The sequence below is a fragment of the Pristiophorus japonicus genome, chromosome 8, assembly GCF_044704955.1.
Source record: "Pristiophorus japonicus isolate sPriJap1 chromosome 8, sPriJap1.hap1, whole genome shotgun sequence".
Classification (NCBI taxonomy): Eukaryota; Metazoa; Chordata; class Chondrichthyes; family Pristiophoridae; genus Pristiophorus; species Pristiophorus japonicus.
Window position 1 is genome coordinate 65,902,856 of NC_091984.1, and position 17,876 is coordinate 65,920,731.

Consider the following 17,876-nt stretch of genomic DNA (forward strand, 5'->3'; position numbering starts at 1 on the left):
GAGAGTATCTAACAGCGATTCAAAAAGTATCATCATCCAAGTAGATGTTGCAGGAACCAAGATACCCATGGAAATCGACGTGAGCATAGCACTGGAATCGCGATATCTTGACAAATTGCGTGATTTCCCATTGGAGAAATCCAAGGTAGAGTTGCGAGGCTACTCAGGAGAGCAAATTCCTGTGGTAGGTCGTATCACCATACCTGTGAAATATAAGGATCAATTTCATAGCTTGCCTCACTTAGTAGTGGCAGGAGACAAGCCTGCCTTATTAGGTAGAAATTGGTTGGGATTATTGAAGCTGGATTGGAGTGAGATTTTTCACGTTGAAACGAGATTTGCTTCAAAGGATGCTGTCATCAAGAAGTATCCGAAGGTGTTCTGCGAAACTGGCAGTCCAATCCAAGGCTTCAAGGCGAGTGTCATGGTACAGAAGGACGCTAGACCAGTTTACCGCAAGCCACGTCCTGTACTATATGCACTCAAGGAGAAAGTTGAGTCAGAACTCAAACGACTAGAGACTGAACATTACTTCTAAAATAGATCTATGTAATTGGGCTACACCCATTGTTGTTGTACCTAAGTCAGATGGTAAGGTTGTGTGGTAATTATAAAGTAACCATAAACCAAGTTTTAGAGGGTAATCTCCCTAATACATTGCCAAATGTAGAAGATTTGTTCACAATGATGACAGGTGGTCAGATCTTTTCAAAGTTGGATCTTACAAATGCCTACTTACATCTTGATCGAGATGAGGAGTCCAAGTCATGCTTGACTATAAATACTCATCTAGGCCTATATCAATTTAATAGGCTATTATTTGGAGTGTCTTCCGCCCCCGCCATATTCCAAGGAGTGATGAACCAGATTTCATATTTACGAAAGGATATACTTGTTTTGGAGGCTGTGCAGAGAAGGTTCATTAGGTTGATTCCGGGGGTGAGGAGGTTGACTTAAAGAGGAAAGGTTGAGTAGGTTGGGCTCTACTCATTAGAATTCAGAAGAATGAGAGGTGATCTTATTGAAACGTATAAGATTATGAGGGGGCTTGACAAGGTGGATGCAGAGAGGATGATTCCACTGATGGGAGAGACTAGAACTAGAGGGCACGATCTTAGAATAAGGGGCCGCCCATTTAAAACAGAGATGAGGAGAAATTTCTTCTCTCAGAGGATTGTAAATCTGTGGAATTCGCTGCCTCAGAGAGCTGTGGAAGCTGGGACATTGAATAAATTTAAGACAGAAATAGACAGTTTCTTAAACGATATGGGCAAAAGGGGTTATGGGGAGTGAGCAGGGAAGTGGAGCTGAGTCCATGATCAGATCAGCCATGATCTTATTGAATAGCGGAGCAGGCTCGAGGGGCCGTATGGCCTACTCCTGTTCCTATTTCTTATGTTCTTATGTTCTTATTTTGCAAGGCATTGAAGGGGTAGTATGTTATTTAGATGACATACTAATTTCATAATAACATATTGAATGAAGTGCTCAAATGGCTAGAGAAGCACAGAATACGAGTGACTGCTCGCAAGTGTGAGTTATTTCAAAACTCAGTGGAGTACTTAGGGCACAAAGTAGACAAAGATGGTATACATAAAACTAAGGAAAAGCTGGATGCAATTAGAAATGCACCCAATCCCAAGAATGTCACTGAACTTCGATCATTTTTGGGTCTTTTGAACTTATTATGGTAAGTTCCTACCAAATTTGGCTACAATGTTACATCCACTGAATGAACTGTTGAAAAAAAAGGTCCATTGGAAGTGGTCAGAAGAATGTGACGCAGTATTCAAGGAGTGTCAAAGCCAATTGGTAGAGAGCACCATGTTAGTTCACTATGACATATCTAAAGAGAATCATGATAGAGGTAGAGTAAGAGAGAGAAGTGTGAAATTAAATCAGGAGAGTGAAAAACCAGCACCATAAATGATTAAAGTGGTTACTAGGAAGAGTGGTAAAGATATGTGGTCCTCGCACATATTTGGTCAAGATATTTCATCATGGCCAGGTTAGGTTTGTTCACATTGATCATATTTTACCTACAGATGTGGAAGGAGTTGAAAGTTGGAATGATTCAATTATTGCTGGCTCATCGTATTACAAGTAGATTACCAGTAACATATTCAACATCAAATGTACTAGACATAAATCCAAGAGAAAGTCAGAATTTAAGTCTGAGTCCGAGTCAGGCAGACAAACAGTCTGAAGTTTTAGAGAGTTCAATTGTAGATCAAGGGTATCCCTTGGAGGAAAACTTTCCTCAGGATCAGCCCAGAATGAGTCCACGTTCGACACCATGTTCGGAAGGTTCTGTTCGAGAGTGAAGGTATCCTGTTCGAAACAGAAAACAAGTGGTTAAGTTTGATTTGTAAATATGACAAAATAAATCTGTATCTTTTGTTATATATAACTATCATCGTCATAGGCAGTCCCTCGAAATCGAGGAAGCCTTGCTTATACTCCTAAAGTGAGTTCTTTGGTGGCTGAACAGTTCAACATGCGAGCCACAGACCCTGTCACAGGTGGGACAGATATTCGTCGGGGGAAGGGGGGTTGGCACTGATTTACCACATGCTCCTTCCGCTGCCTGCACCTGATCTCTTCACGCTCGCAGTGTTGAGATTCGAAGAGCTCAACGCCCTCCCGGATGCACTTTCTCCACCTCGGGCGGTCTTCGGCCAGGGTCTCCCAGGCATCAGTGGTGATGTCGCACTTCACCAGGAAGGCTTTGAGGGTGTCCTTGCACATTTCCGCTGCCCACCTTTGGCTCGTTTGCCATGAAGGAGCTCTGCATATAGCAGTTGTTTAGGGAGTCTCGTATCTGGCATGCGAACTAAGTGGTCTGCCCAACGAAGCTGATCTAGCGTGGTCGGTGTTTCAATGCTGGAGATGTTAGCCTGGGCAAGGACACTGATGTTGGTGCGTCTGTCCTGCCAAGGGATTTGCAGGATCTTGCGAAACATCGTTGGTGATATATCTCCAGCGACTTGCCATATAAAAGGGCAGGTATTACTACACAGCCCTGTGGACCATGAGCTTGGTGGTAGGTTTGAGGGCTTGGTCTTCGAACACTCTTTTCCTCAGGCGGCCGAAGGCTGCACTGGCGCACTGGAGGCGATGTTGAATCTCCGCATCAATGTCTGCCTTTGTTGGCAAGAGGCACCCGAGGTATGGTATGGGAAGTGGTCCACGTTGTCGAGAGCCGCGCCGTGGATCTTGATGACTGGGGGACAGTGCTGTGCGGTGAGGACAGATTGGTGTAGGACCTTTGTCTTACGGATGTTAAGCGTAAGGCCCATGCTTTCATATGCCTCGGTGAATACATTGACTATATCCTGGCATTCAGTCTCCGAATGTGCACAGACGCAGGCGTCGTCCGCGTACTGCTGTTCAATGACAGAGGTTGGGGTGGTCTTGGACCTGGCTTGGAGGCGACGTAGGTTAAACAGCTTCCCACTGGTTCTGTAGTTTAGTTCCACTATGGCGGGGAGCTTGTTGACAGTAAGGTGGAGCATTGCAGCGAGGAAGATTGAAAAGAGGGTTGAGTGATGATGCAGCCCTGTTTGACCCCGGTTCGGATGCGGAATGGGTCTGTAACAGATCCATTGGTAAGGATCACAGCCTGCATGTCGTCGTGGAGCAGGCGAAGGACGTTGACAAACTTTTGGGAGCATCCAAAACGGAGGACGACGCTCCATAAGCCCTCACGGTCGACAGTGTCAAAAGCCTTTGTAAGGTCAAAAACGACGATGTATGAGGGCTGGCGCTGCTCCCTGCATTTTTCCTGCAGTTGTCGTGCTGCAAAGATTATGTCTATTGTTCCCCGTAGGAGACAAAATCCGCACAGTGACTCCAGGAGGAGCTCCTCGGCCACAGGGAGAAGACGGTTGAGGAGGACTCTAGCGACAATCTTCCCAGTGGTTGATAGTAGGGAGATTCCCCTGTAGTTGCCACAGTCGGATTTGTTCCCTTTTTTAAAAATGGACACGATCACTGCATCTCTGAGATCCCCCAGCATGCTCTCTTCCCTCCGAATGAGAGAGATGAGGTCATGTATCCATGCCAACAGCGCCCCTCCACCATATTTTAGCGCCTCAGCAGAAATTCCATCCGCACCTGTAGCCTTGTTGTTCTTGAGCTGTTTTATGGCTTTGCCTACTTCTTGTAACGTTGGAGTTTCACTGAGGTGGTGGTGGGTCGCATGCTGCGGGATGGAGTTGAGAACACTCGAGTCAAAGGCAGAATTTCGATTGAGGAGATCTTCAAAGTGCTTCTTCCAGTGGGCCCTGACAGCCTTGGTGTCCTTGTACAACCATGCAAGTTATGTAGGATGATTGTTTGTTATAATAACTTCTTCATTAAGGAGGGAGAAATGCAATATATAGATCCACCTACTGGACTGCTGCTCCATCTGGTGGACTACTTTAGTAATGCAGCCATTGCTGTTTTCACAATAAAGGCAGGTCACCTGACCATTTCCTGAGTTAATGAAGCCATCTTACAGTCTGTGTGTTTTGTGATGTCATAAGGAATATATCACAATCCCAAGGTCTGGTTTCCCTGAATGCAACCGGTGCCTACTTATTTTCCTTTCCCAATATGGCGGGTGGTGCATTTCCAGCAAGAAAGGTACATGTGCATCGTGCCTGCCAGATTGAGGGCTCAGCCGGCCAGTTCGTGAAAATCAGGCGCCGTGCTGCTGAATTTATAGGACACGAATCTTTGTTTGTCCTTCATTCTTCTAAACTTCTTATTCTAAGTAATTAGTTTCATTATTTTTTGCTTTACTGGCTTTTCAATAGACATATACAATACAGTAACATATGTTTATTCTTCCCTCCTCCTCCATGAAACCTTCCATCTTTTTCTGTTTGTTGCATAATTATTTTTATAAAATTCGCCCTCTTTTGGTGGATTTGCAGTTCCTTTCTCTGGTGTACCACTGCACCAGAAAGACTTTTGCCAAGTGTACAGTTACCAGTATCTTGAACAAGTTGATCATTCAACTTGTTCCAAGCGTGACTGACTGACTGACTAATTCTGGCTGCAGTGTCTGAGCTCAGCCAAGATCAATCTGGCTCAGTGGCACAAAAATAAGTTGTAGTTATTTCATGGTTTAAACATTTTAAAAGCTGAATTTGTTTCTGGTGCTCATGCTGTTGTCATTTATAAATTTTCTGTCTGATTGTAATGTCACACAGTATACACTAGGCATTGTAGTTCTTCAGCAGCCGGGTAAAAACTACAACTCCCACAATACATCTCTCTGATCCCCACAGAATTTGTCAACAGAAACTATAACCTTCTAGCCCCCCAACCCCCAGCCTAGCTGTAAAGTCTTTTAGACTGTAGAGTGTTTAACCCGGCTGTCATGTAACATAGGTTGTCATAGTTCACTCCGGCTATTACAGTTCAACAAGAACAGAGTGAAAACTACAACTCTTAAGATGCATCTCTTTCTCTCTCACACACATATATACAGATATACAGGAAAAAATTCTGTTGCATCTCATTTGGAGGCGTAATATTCGCAAGGTTGCAAGACTTAGCGTCAGGCGCAGAAGTCTCACTTCTCGTGAGAAATTGCGATTACCACCCCTGAAAGGAAGTGGAGCGCAAAATAACGTGGTCCACTTCCTTTCTTGGCTGGACGAGTCGAGAGCGGGGCACAGCGCTACGCATTGGGCCATGTAGCGCTGCCGCGTAGGAGGGGCTCTTCCCTTAATTAAAGGGAAGGGCCCAAACTACAAACTCTGCAGTAATGAAAGGGGCTTCCCTGGGCCTGGACCACAGGGGAGCGGAGGTGCCGTGCCAACAAGCAGAGTGTCAGGCTGACCACTCCCAGCACGGACCCCGCATTCAAAAACACCAGCGGGGCACTCTGCAAAATCGGCTGAATTTTCTTTGTAATGGCCCACACCTCCCCTTTAACTTACGCCCCATGAGCGGCCAGCCGCCCCGTACGCGCCTCCTGAAGCTGTCGCCGGCATCGCCCGGTGTAGCTTCAGGAGGCGATACCCAATTTAGGGTACGTGGCGCTGCGCGCAGTAATGACAACGGCATCACCAGCGAAGCGGGGCGCAATGGGTTACTGCCGTCGCTAGTGGCGCCGCGCCCAGGCAAAAGTCATTTGTGCCCCATTAGTGTCCCTTGGGCCAGAGCATTTGTCCATAGCAACTTAAAATAACCACCATCTAATGCTCAGGTGAAATTTATAATTCTGAGATTGAAGCTGAACTCAAGCTCCAGGCCTGAGGTGGAGGAGTAGGCCTGTGTGGGGAAACTATCTTGCAGGGAGATCTAAAATGAAGCTCTAACAGTATTAATATGTTCTTTCAGGTTCTAAAATTAAATAACTAATTTAATTGATACATTTAGTGAATGTTCTGAATTGTGTAATTTTGTATGTGTTCATTGTGTTGTGAATTTTATTTTTAGCAGAATATATTGAACTGAGTGAAGTAGAAAAATGGTGGGTGAAAACTGTGAAGAAATTATTTGATTGATTTTGTTAGTTCACCTACTCCTCCTTGCCAGTTGTTTATTGGTAACTTTTTACTGCTTTGAATTGATATTTTCTTGCCTGCTTGTTGTTTGTTGATAGATTTCTTACATACTCAGCAATATTTAAGGCAACTCGCTATGTTCAGTGAACAATGATTTGTTGTCTTTTTAACATGCTTGAGCCAACCAGAAGCAAATGTGGCCCCTTGAAGTATATGGCACATTTTCCATTTGGGACATTTTTAAGTGTGATGGACACCTTGCAAGTGTGGCACATTGAGGTGTAATAGGTGCATGCTAAATGGATTTTCGGTTCAGCTCATTTCGGGGCAGTAATGGCGACAGGGTGGTAAAGTTTGTGCCCCAGTCAGCAAAATTCAGCAGCAAGCAAAAATCCCGAGCTAAACAGCTGGCCTTGGAGCGCTCTACGAGAGGCCTGGGGAGAGAAAAATAAACCTGAAAAAAACCCACCAAAAACATTCCCAATAAATAACTCACATCACCACAACATAAATCGCAAAAAAAAAAATAAAAAACAATCACACTCAACCAAAGTCGACATTACTTACCTCACTGCAGCTGCTACAGCTCAGACCGCCCGCTTTCACAGGTAGTCCCAGCACCGCGCTCTACGGAGCACAATGGATCGGACGGCGGCCAAAAATCAAGCCGGTGTCGCAACCAAGGGAGTGGCACACTGGCTTGCCTCTTCCAGGTGGTAATACTCCACGCCCTGCCGAAACCGGCCCCAAAAACCCGGCGGGGTGCTGGAAGCTGGCCGTCCGCCCGGAAGAGCTTACTGCCGCCATTGCCACCCATCCGGAGCGGAAACAGAGGCAGCAACAAACCAAAAATCCAGACCACAATTCAGAAAGATATGAAATTAATAAAACTAATAAAAACATCTTCTATAAAGCCAAGATTCTAATAATCCTATAATACTGCAGTTTTTGCACTGACGTAATGTAACCATTATGTCATATTGATACAAAATCTGTAGTGTAACTAGCAAATGAAATTGCTTATCTGATGGCGCATCAAATTCTGGCAAGTGTACCTGCATTCTCTATTTCTATAGCTCAACTACTGCCTTTCAACTATTTATGCCTTTTTAATGTTAGCTGTTCACTAATATTAAAAATTTAACTAGTATTTGGACTTGTGTATGAAGTGCTGTGCATGCATGCATATGTCGAACTCCTCTTTGCCTGACTAGTGAGCATGCAAAGTTGGTGCGACAGCTCCTACCTTCTAAAGCAGGTACCAATGTTGAACCAGCACCTGCAATATAACAGCACTATAAAATAAAATATTTCACCATTACATTTTATATTTTGGTACTGACATTAATAGTTTCTCCAACAACACATTACAATATATTTAACAGACAGCACTGAACCACGCTGATAATGTTATCTTCTGGTTAATTCCTGCACAGCAGCAACAGCAGCGAGGTGTCATTTGTCAACACCTGCTTCCCGTTCTTTTCAAACAGGGGCTGGGTTCATAGTTGACTGCTGCTGGCATAAGATGCAGCTCCCACTAAGGTCACAGGCACTTGCATTTTCTAACCATTATTCTCTCCCACATCAAATGCTGTACTGTTTTTGAAGATATTACTTCTCTTTGTTATGGGTGTTTCAATCTACAATACGTACTTCAAAGCAAATCAGCACATAGCACACAATTCTCTGGATACTGCCATTCCTTCTTCATTCAAGGTGTGTCTGTAATGCAAGAGTGTGCCTGTGAAATGCCCAGCAAACCACAATCTGGGGTGTACCACACATATGTACATACTTCAGGCTCAATTTTCCCCAATGCCGTTTTTTGGCGTATTGCAAGAGTTATGCCTGTTTTCTTTTGGCCCCGACTACTACAAAAAAATAACTAGCAAGTTTCCCCGATCTATTTTTTGAAATTAGCGCTGTGCAGCCTGTCCTTTAGCTTTGGGGGGTGGAGCCTAATGTCTGCGGCGAAAAAACGATGCTCCTCCCCCTTCTGTGCATGCGTGAAAAAAAGGAAGTTTTTGACGTGACTGTTATGGCCGTGTATGCCCAGTACAGCTCCCAGTCTGCATTTGGCCACTTTTAAAGGGCCAGTTGTGTGTGAGTACTTTAATTCTCATTGGAAAAATCGGAGCTGCAATGCAGTATGCAACGCGGCTCAAGGACCAAGAATTTCTTACAGGATGAAGTGGAGGCACTGGTTACTGTAATTGAAGCCAGATGGCAGGAGCTGGACACCAGCAGAGGTCACATAAAAGTTTCACCAAAAGAAATGAAGAAATGCTGGAACCAACTTGCAGAAGATTACTGTGCAATGGTGACCACCCCGAGGTCTGGAGGCCAGTGCACAAAAAAGTGGCAAGACCTTGGTCAAGTAGTTAATGTAAGTAATATTTTCATTTATTCAATGGAAATGCAATTGTAAATGTGACCATCTGTATGTCACACCCAACAGAAAGACACCCTCTCTAAAAAGTTATATTTTCATCTTTGCAGAGGAAGGTGACACACAACAAAAGGGAAAGAACAGGAGGAGGCCTGGCCAATCTGCACCCACTGATACCCTTGGAAGACAGGGTCGCTGCTTTAATGGGTCCTGCCTGGAGAAAAGCAACCACCACTACACAAGCTGGGCCCACACTCGAGGGAGAGGGTAAGTCCTGCAAATTACACAGTCTGGCTTTGCTAAATGTTTAAGTACTGCGCGGGCTAGCCATGCTTCAATTCATGGGGTTGTCTCCGTCAGCTACGCTTCGGTTGATGCAATGTGCTATCATTCATCGTGGTCCTTCAAATGAGCCTGCTGCCTGCGCTGTGTGAGCCTACTCATGTCACCCACCCTGCCCCCTCCTCTGCTGCTAACCATTTGTCTGTTCTGTTATATTTTGCAAAACTTGAGGCCAACCCCGACAAGGCTGAAGCCGATGCAGAAGAAGATTCAGACACGGACGAGCCTGAAGAGGAGAACATCTTCCAATCCCATCTTCCAGACCAAGAGCATGGTGGTGAGGGGGAGGGAGATGTGATGGATGAAGCCCACATTGTAGTACTCACTCTAGAGGAGGTTCACGTGCCGCCCACTGAGGTTCCAGGCCCTTTCCTGAGTGGTACAAGTGTTGGGACATTCTCACAGTCCGAGGCTGGAGTTTTCTGTGGCACATCCAAGGCCCCACTGTCCAAGGCTGTGGGTCCCAGTGGGATGCAGTAAGGCATGCCCAGGGCCCCACCGTCCGAGGCTGCGGGTCTCAGTGGGATGCAGCGAGCCACACCCAGGGTGAGGAGGGGAAGGAGAGCTCGACAGCGCTCTCCTGGGGTGCAGGATCTAACAGATGTGGTTCAGATGATGGCAATGAGTGCGGAGAGCGTTGACCTTACATAATCACTCCTGGACACCATCAATGGGGTGGGTGATGAGGTATCGGGACTGTCAGGAGAAGTAACAACACTCTCACGAGACATGGGAACACTGTCTGGGCACGAGGGAGGGAATGTCGCAGGCAGCTGATACAGTATCGGTGCACATGAGGGTGGGAATGTCGCAGCTAGCTGATGCACTGTCGGTGAACATGAAAGAGGAAATTTTGCAGGTAGCTGAGACACTGTCGGTGAACATGAGAAAGGGAATGTTGCAGGTAGTTGACACACTGTCAGGGCACAGGAGAGAGGGAATGTCAGAGTTAGCTGCTGCCATAAGGGAACACACCCAGAGCCCGCCCCCATTGACAGAATCAACTGCCACTCCCACTCCAATCCCCACACCAGCCTCTGAAGAGGTCCAAGCCGGACCTTCCACATCACCACTCCCCCCATCAAGAAGTGCACATTACCCGAAATGTTCGAAAGAATAAGCTTGGTACCAACCCGAGAAACACTGCGGCACCGCCTGCGGGCAGGGGTGGAGTCAACAAGACCAAGCGCAGCAGGCGATCTTAGAATAAGGTGGAGGAGAGATGGGTGCAGCCTTTCTTTGCTGTTGTTGTTGTTCTTTCTTTGCGAGCACCATCGGAGCAGGCCGGGGAGCAGAAGGAGCAGCATGGCGGCCTAGCCCAGCAGGCTGAGCGGCCCCCGGCCTGTGAGCACCATCGGAGCAGGCCAAGGAGCAGACGGAGCAGCATGGTGGCATACCACTCCAGGGAGCAGCACATGTTGGAGCAGGAGAGCAGCAGCAGCGAAAAGGGACATCACCAAGATCCAGGTCGGTGATTGGAGCGTGGGCAGATACAGCAGGAGTGGCGAGGCTGGGGCGAAGGAGCGGCAAAAGATTGTAGAAGGACATGATCGGGGCCCAGGAGAGGTGTGAGTTCGGGCCCAGGGGCAGCACAGGCCAGCCCACACTGCGATATGTGTGAGCACTAGGTCTGTGCAGCAGAGCTGGTCTCCAGTCATCTTGGTTAATACTTGTTACTGGACCAAGACCTAGCTCTGTCAAGCCCGTGTGGTGGCTGGTGTGCAACGGTCACCCCACGTTAAAAAAATCCATGCACAGGCATCTTCCACCTTTCAAGATTTAGTTCGTGACCTGGAATTTTAGGTCCTTCATTGAAACACCAGTGAACTTTTTGACGTGGAAGCAAGTCATCCTCGATTCAAGGGACTGTCTATGATGATGATGATGTTCTTCTTATTGTTGTTGTTACTGTTGTAACTATTCTCAAATTAAACGTTTTTTGTAAGTTATGTAAATTTACAAATTTAAAAGTTTGTAAGTGATCTTAAAGTTTTTAAGCGATCTTAGAATTTGTAAGTGATCTTAAAGATTGTAAGGGATCTTAACTGAAAACTTTAAAGTTTGAGACAAGAATATTTTTATTAAAATTAAGTTAAGTACAAACAAGTGTTTGTTAAACTTTTGAATAAAATATATTTTAAATTATAACTGAATCATTTCCATTATTTGTTCCTCTAACACAACACAACATTATGGAACAGGTTCAAACAGTAAACATGGTCCATGTGGAATAGCTGCCGCTGAGCCTTCAGGCAGCAAAGCGTTCATGGATGAGCTGCTTGTGCAAGGCTCAAGCAATTGTTTTAGGGGCATGGCGTCTCGCCCTCCTCCGCCATCGTGCTCTGGGTTCAGGTAGTTGCATGGCATCCTCGTGCTCCTCCTCATCATCTGCATCTTTCTCATCATTAGCCACTCTCACCTCAGGTGGGTTTTCTACTACCAGCTGCTACTGCCTCTTGATGGCTAAGTTATGCAGCATGCAGCACACAACAGTGCACTGACCGACAATCTCAGGGGAGTATAGCAAGTAGCCTCCGGAATGGTCCCGACATCGGAAACGCTGTTTCAAGATGCCAATGGTCCTCTCTATTATGCTGCACGTCGCAATGTGCGACATTTTGTATTCCCAGTCAGCTTCTGTCCGGGTTACGCATAGGGGCATCATGAGCCAGGTAGCGAGGCCGTAGCCTTTGTCCCCCAGCAGCCAGCTCTGCCCTTCTGGATGCTGCTGAAACATGGCAGATATAACGCTCTCGCATAGAATGAACGCATCGTGGGTGCTCCCATGGTATTCCGTATCAACTGATATGATGTGATGCATGTCGTCACACATGAGCTGCGCATAAATGGAGTGGAAGCCTTTTCTGTTTCTGTACATCTCAGAATCCTCCAAAAGTGCTCACAAGGCAAGTGGGTACAATCAATGAAGCCATGTATCTTTGGTAAGCCAGCATTCCTGGAGAAGCCCACAGCTCTTTCACGCATTGCCTGGGCGGTCATGGAACTTTATGTAGTCACTCCTCCGGGCATAAAATGCAGCAGTCATCTGCCAAATGCAAATATGTGTTGCATGTTGAGAAATGGCACACACATCCCCAGTTGTGGCCTGGAATGATCCAGATGCATAGAATGAAAGTGCAGCTGTAACCTTCACATCAACTGTTGCTTCTAGGTTGCAGTTCTGCTTTTACTAACTCACAGATCTCGGTTACAACTTCTTTGCAGGAACGCAGCCTTCTTACACAGTCTGCATCACTCAGGTGCAGGTAGGAACACCTGTCTCGACATACCCGACGTGGGTAAGGCCTCCTGCCCATCATCCTACGTGCTCTGAGACTCCTCATGCGATGATGCTGAATCAATTGTCTCCTCTGCAGTACCATCATGCAAAAGGCTTGCACGATGTATGGCATTGTCAGTATTGCCCCCATAATTAAATTGTACCTTTGCAAGAAGCTCAAAACAGCAGGACCAGCTTCTTTGTTCTCGCTCTCCCCAAGGTCGATGCCCTAGTATGGACCACACCCAGGTTTGTGCATGCGCAATAAGCTTGCTGAGAATGGGAAGCTAGGCATTCAAATGAGGACATTTGGGGCAATGAAGTCTAATGCAATTCTTTAATTTTAGATTATTTTCAAAGTACCACCCCACCACCAACCGAATGTTTCCTCACCGGGGTCGAAGGTCGGCCGGTAGAATCGTTCCCTCACCCGGTCACAGAAGCTTGGCAAACCCTCACCCCGGTTTGGAGACGTTTCACGCATGTGCGAAATTTCAAGTTGGAAAAGCTGGTCCGGGCTGTACGGGACCAACAGACAGCTGAACAGTCGTGCAGCCATGGAGCTTAAAGGGGGAACATTGTTACCAAAGGAGCTTCTCAGCCATCACATCTCCAACTTCTTATTAACCTATTTCCTCAATGTGTCAGATATTCATTATGGGTTCCCACATCTGTCCTCCATTGCCTATCATTATCCGAGAAAGAGATGAATGATGTGCTTTATGTTGCAGTGGTTGAAATATATTCAGTGTAAGCATTAAAAATATACACAATAAAAATATTAAAAATATACACAAATAAGGTTGCAAACATTACAGATGTCCTGCAACTAAAATTGGTTAACATTGCAAATTATGATTTCCTCTGGCTGTAAAGACTTGCTTGAAATCAGCTGCTTTGTAAGAGGGCTGAGTTCAAAGGGGCCAAATCTTTGGTCTTGGATATTCCAGGCTACGAACCCAGCCTGGAACATTTTTGTGGGCCCCACTTCCTTCGAATGGCAAGTACAGTACACCTGTATCATCCCAATATACAGTATGTTAGAGTCACAAGGGACAAACTAGAGAAAATTACAACAGATGACACCATGTTGTCTGTCCCTGTCATGTATGTACATTTCAGATCGCCAGCCACTAGACGGCCTCACTGTTGGAAGCCATTGGGCTGCACGCACGTGTGTGCAGCCCAATATAAAAGGCCAGCCATTTTGTATATTAGGCACTTTGCGTTAATAAAGCAGAGCCAAGGTCATACCTCTTGGAGCTAAGCAGTACTCAGTCTAACAGTTATTGCATACACAACATTTGGCGACGAGGCAACAAGAACCTTTGCATGCAAAAATGAGCACAATTGGAATGTTGCAGCGATTTGTGGAAGGAGAAGATTGGGCAGACTTTGTGAGCTATTTGAGCCAGTTCTTCATGGCCAACAAAATGGAGGAGATCGGAGACGCAGATCGGCGCCGGGTGGTATGCCTCACGGTTTGCGGTCCAAAAATTTATGGTCTGATAAAGGATCTACTCCTGCCTGTGAGTCCAACAGAGAAGACGTATGAAAAATTGTGTACGCTGGTACAGGACCACCTTAAGCCAGATGAAACCATCATCATCTTGAGATACAGATTTTACACGCACGTTTGCTCAGATGGCCAGAATGCAGCGGAATTTGTTGCCAACCTGAGACGTCTAGCGGGACCGTGTAAATTTGAGGCTGTGTTGGCAGACATGCTGCGGGACTTCTTTGTAATCGGCATCAACCACGAGATGATCCTGCGTAAACTACTGCCGATGGAGATGTTGGACCTGAACAGGGCCATCACGATCGCTCAGTCATACATGATGACAGATAGAAGTCTATAGCAGATATCAGTGAAAAATCAAAACTCGTCAAGTTCTGTAAATATGATTGATTCGGCGTTCGACAGGGCGGCACATGGCAGGGCCTACCCGGCTGCATACGCGAAACCTGTGGCTGCCCAAAGATGGCCAGCGGGAATACATCCGATTTTTCCGTGTTGGCGTTGTGGGGGAAATCACCAGCACCAGCAGTGCCGATTTAAGCAATATAGTTGCAAAGGCTGTTTGAGGGTGGGGCATCTCCAGCGCAAGTGTCCACAGGTGAGTAAGCGTGCTGCGACACACCACGTGGAGGATAATGGTCAGACTAGCGCGGATCCGGATACGCAATCAGAGATACCAGAGGAGGAAGTGTGTGGACTGTACTCATTCCTAACTAAGAGCAAACAGACAATGATCAAAGTGAAATTTAATGGGGTGCCGATATCGATGGAACTGGACATGGGGGCAAGTCAATCGATAATGAGCCAGAAGGCATTCGACAAGCTGTGGGATACTAAGGCTGTGAGGCCCAGGCTGAGTCCACTCAATGCCAAGTTGCGCACGAACACCAAAGAACTCATAATGGTGATTGGCGGTGCCACAATTAAAGTGTCGTATGACGGTGTGGTTCACGAGTTACCGCTATGGATTGTCCCAGGCAATGGCCCAACGCTGTTCAGCAGGAACTGATCTGAAAAAAAATCAGATGTGATTGGAATGACATCAAGGCATTGTCGTTGGAGAAAGATACATGTGCCCAAGTATTGAGTAAGTTCCCCTCGCTGTTCGAACCAGGCATCAGCAACTTCACAGGAGCCAAGGTGCAGATCCATGTAGACTCGGATGCAAGACCCGTCCAGCATAAAGCTCGGGCAGTTCCGTATATGATGAGGGAGGTCGAAATCGAACTGGACAGACTCCAGCATGAAGGGACCATATCACCAGTTGAATTTAATGAATGGGCCAGCCCCATTGTTCCTGTGCTGAAAAGTGATGGCACAGTCAGAATCTGTGAAGACTACAAGGCTACGATCAACAGGGTTTCGAAACAGGATCAGTACCCATTATCGAAGGCTGATGACTTGTTTTCAGCGCTAGCCGGGGGGAAGTCATACACCAAACTGGACTTGACATTGGCCTACATGACACTGAAGCTGGTCGAGATGTCGAAAAAACTTACTTGCATTAACATGCATAAAGGACTGTTTATTTATCACAGGTGCCCTTTTGGAATTTGTTCGGCTGCAGCAATATTTCAGGGGAACATGGAGAGTGTACTGAAGTCCGTTCCCAGAACCGTCGTGTTCCAAGATGACATCCTGATCACAGGTCGTGACTCCGAGGAATATCTGAACAACCTGGAAAAGGTTCTACATCGTCTGGACAAAGTGGGACTCAGACTGAAATGCTCAAAGTGCGTCTTCATGGCACCAGAGGTCGAATTCCTGGGGAGGAAAATTGCTGCTGACGGCATCTGGCCCATGGACACGAAAACCAAGGCCATCAAGAATGCACCCAAGCCACAGAATGTGACGGAGCTGCGTTCATTCTTGGGTCTACTCAACTACTTCAGTCACTTCCTACCTATATTGAGCACCTTGTTAGAACTACTGCACATGCTGCTAAGAAAAGGCGACAACTGGGTGTGGCGGCATCTCATCTTGAGAAAGCCAGTAATCTGCTTTGCTCTAACAAGCTGCTGGTACATCATGACCCATGTAAACGTTTAGTATTAATGTGTGATGCTTCGTCATATGGAATTGGTTGCGTACTCCAACAAGCTAATGAGTCGGGTAAACTTCAATCAGTCACGTATGTTTCAAAAAGTTTGTCTAAAGCGGAAAGAACCTACAGCATGGTAGAGAAAGAAGCACTAGCCTGTTTGTATGGGGTTAAAAAGATGCATCAGTACCTGTTTGGTCTTAGGTTTGAACTGGAGACAGATCACAAGCCGCTCATTTCACTGTTCTCTGAAAATAAAGGCATCAATACCAATGCTTCATCCCGCATCCAGAGGTGGGCGCTGACATTATCCGCTTATGATTATGTCATTTGCTATAGACCTGGCACCGAGAATTGTGCCGATGCTTTGAGCTGTCTGCCGTTGCCCACATCGGAGGTGGAAACGCCACAACCGGCAGACCTATTGTTAGTTATGGATGCTTTTGAGAGTGAAGGAACCCCTGTCATGGCTCAACAAGTTATGATCTGGACCAGCCAGTACCTTATTTTATCGGCATGAAGAGTTGCATCCTCAAAGGTGATTGGTCTGCCATACCCAAGCAAATGTGCGAGGAGACCAAATCTTACATTCGTCGCAAAGACGAACTGTCTGTTCAGTCGGATTGTATACTGTGGGGCAATTGTGTTGTTATGCCCAAGAAAGGGAGAGAGAAATTTGTATGTGAGCTACATAGCACACATACCGGCATTGTAATGATGAAAGCCATCGCCAGGTCTCATGTATGGTGGCCGGTAATTGACTCTGAGCTGGAATCATGTGTGCATCAGTGCAACACTTACATTCAGCTCAGCAAAGCACCAGTGGAATCGCTGCTGAGTCTGTGGTCATGGCCGTCCAGACCATGGTTCAGGATCCACATAGACTTTTCAGGTCCCTTCCTGGGGAAGATGTTTTTAGTTGTGATGGATGCATATTCGGTGGATAGAGTGTATAATTATGTCATCCAGCACATCCACAGCTACCATTGAGAGCCTTTGTGTCATGTTCGCAACACATGGTCTGCCTGACATTGTTGTTAGCGACAACAGATCGTGCTTCAGCAGTCAGGAGTTTCAAGAGTTCATGAAACTCAATGGTATCAAACATGTAATGTCAGCACCATTCAAACCTGCATCCAATGGGCAAGCAGAACGTGCTGTCCAAATCATAAAGCAGAGTATGAAATTAATAACCCAAGGGTCACTGCAGACCCGCCTATCATGCATACGGTTTAGTTACAGGACAAGACCACACACGCTTATCGGGGTCTCGCCTGCTGAACTAATGATGGAGAGGTCTTAAGACCAAGCTATATTTTGTACACCCTGACTTCAATAATCATATGGAATATAGAAGACAAAGTCAGCAAGGGTATCATGATCGCACAGCTGTGTCACGCAATATTTCTGTAAATGATCCTGTATATGTTCTGAATTATGGCCAGGGTCCCAAGTGGATTGCTGGTACTGTCTTGGCCAAGGAGGCCAACAGAGTATTTATTGTCAAGCTCAAAAATGGGCAAACATGCAGGAAACAGATGGATCAGACAAAGCTGCGGCACACAGATGAACCGAAACAGTCAGAGGAAGAGACAATCGACGACCAACCGACCTACCCTCAGTTATCAGAGGACTCAGTGGTCATCAGTGAATCGGGACTTTCAATCACTGACATGTTCAATGAAAATGGACTTTCAATCCCTGACAAGGCCATTGCCACTCCCACCAGGTCAGCCACCCAGCCACCAGTCACAACAGACTCTGAACACTCACCCAAGGCTGGAGTTGAACTGAGA

At 46.3% G+C, this 17,876-nt stretch overlaps 1 long non-coding RNA gene across 1 annotated transcript in view; it reads right to left on the reverse strand.

Annotated features, from left to right (window-relative positions):
* Positions 1-2,014: 2,014 nt before the first annotated feature.
* The window catches only part of LOC139268563 (uncharacterized), a 50,152-nt gene continuing 34,290 nt past the window's right edge, over positions 2,015-17,876 (reverse strand). Inside the window, exon 3 of the long non-coding RNA XR_011594056.1 lies at positions 2,015-2,331. This is a non-coding gene — a long non-coding RNA (uncharacterized lncRNA). The remainder of the gene's footprint in view (positions 2,332-17,876) is intronic.